Consider the following 1,463-nt stretch of genomic DNA (forward strand, 5'->3'; position numbering starts at 1 on the left):
CACGATCTCCAGGGGTGCCCGGGTGCCGTCAGGCTGCGGGGGGACCACGGGGTCGTCAGTGGGGCTGATGCCGTGCCTGTCTGCCTGCTCCCCCTCCGCCAGCCCTGGATGCTCCCCGTCCCCCACTGAGCCCACGCCCGCTCTCCCTCCAGGGCTCCCGGTGGCTTCCACCCTCCCGGGCCTCGGCTCGTCCCCGCCCGTCCCGCCCCGCTTTCTGCCGCCGGCCCCGCTCACTCACCAGCTCGCCCCAGCGCCGGATGCCATCCCGGGACACGGCTTTGATGGCCACCTGCAAGCCAAGGGGAACGGCGGGTTGAGCTCACCGCCCGCCCCACTCTCCTCCCCCTCCTCCTCCTCCCCCTTTTCCTCCTCCTCCCTCTCTTCCCCCCCTCCTCCTGCTCCTCCTCCTGCACTCACCGGGGCTCCGTCCGCCAGGCGGGTCCCCGCGTAGACGCGGCCGAAGCCGCCGCTGCCCAGCAGCGACTCCAGCCGGTAGCGCTCGTGCAGCGGCTCCTTGGCCTTCCGTGCGGGCGAGACGTGGCCGGGAGCGTTCGGGCCAGGGCCCAGCACGGCCCCCGAGCGCCCCTCAAGCGGCCCGGGCCGGGCTTCCCCACCCGCAGCGGGCAGCAGTGGCTCGCTGCCGGCGGCCGGGCTGGCGAGCGGCGGAGCTCTGGCCGGGGAACCCCCCGAGGAGGCGGCAGCGGCCGCGGCGCCCGCGTCCCCCACTGGCCCCGGCAGGAGCCGGGCTCGAGCCAGGCGGAGCCAAGGGGCGGCGAGGCCGAGCCCGTCCCACAGCCAGCCCCACAGGAGCGCCCAGCAGCGCCACAGCCGGCGCGCCGGGAGCCGGGCGAGGGCGAGACTGCGCCGGGACAACCGGGGACGGGGACGGGGACGGGGCGGCCTCGGCCGGCAGAGGGGAACGGCCGGGGCCATGGCCCGGGCCAGCAAGTGGAGGACAGAGACACCGGTACAGGACACCAGGACAATGGGACACTGGGATAGGGACACTGGAACAGGGACACTGGGAAAGGGACACCGGCACAGGGACACCGGGACAGCGGGACACTGGGAGAGGAGGAAAAGGCAAGACAAAGAGTACTAGCAAGAGCGCGTCTCTATAGTCGCTGCTGCTGCCGCTGCTGCTGCCGCTGCTGCTGCTGCAACTGCTGCAACTGCTGCAACTGCTGCTGCTGCCGAAGCTCCGGGGCCGTTTGTCCGTTCCCCGTTGGCCCCCGCGCGCCCCGGGGGCAGCCCCGGCCGCTCCGCTCCCAACCAGCCCCGGCCGCAGTCACGGAGCTCCCCTTCCTCCCGCCCCCACGCCAAGACCTCGGGCTTTTTTAGCTGCTTCGCTTTAGTTGAATTTCTTTGCTGGCGAGTTTGCAACTTCCCGCCGCTGCTCGGCCCCCATCCCGCCCACTCGGCCCGCGCTGCTGTCGCTTCCTCCCAGGCCAGCCGGGCTCTGG

General features: G+C 73.1%; 1 long non-coding RNA gene across 1 annotated transcript; it reads right to left on the bottom strand.

Annotated features, from left to right (window-relative positions):
- Positions 1 to 537, bottom strand: LOC113980541. The gene is made up of 3 exons (XR_003538156.1): positions 418 to 537; positions 239 to 289; positions 1 to 33 (listed from the first exon to the last, which is right to left on the bottom strand). It is a non-coding gene; the product is annotated as an uncharacterized LOC113980541 (long non-coding RNA).
- Positions 538 to 1,463: the final 926 nt, after the last annotated feature.

The sequence above is a fragment of the Neopelma chrysocephalum genome, unplaced genomic scaffold (genome assembly GCF_003984885.1).
Source record: "Neopelma chrysocephalum unplaced genomic scaffold, ASM398488v2 Primary Assembly neopelma1_94586, whole genome shotgun sequence".
Lineage (NCBI taxonomy): Eukaryota > Metazoa > Chordata > Aves > Passeriformes > Pipridae > Neopelma > Neopelma chrysocephalum.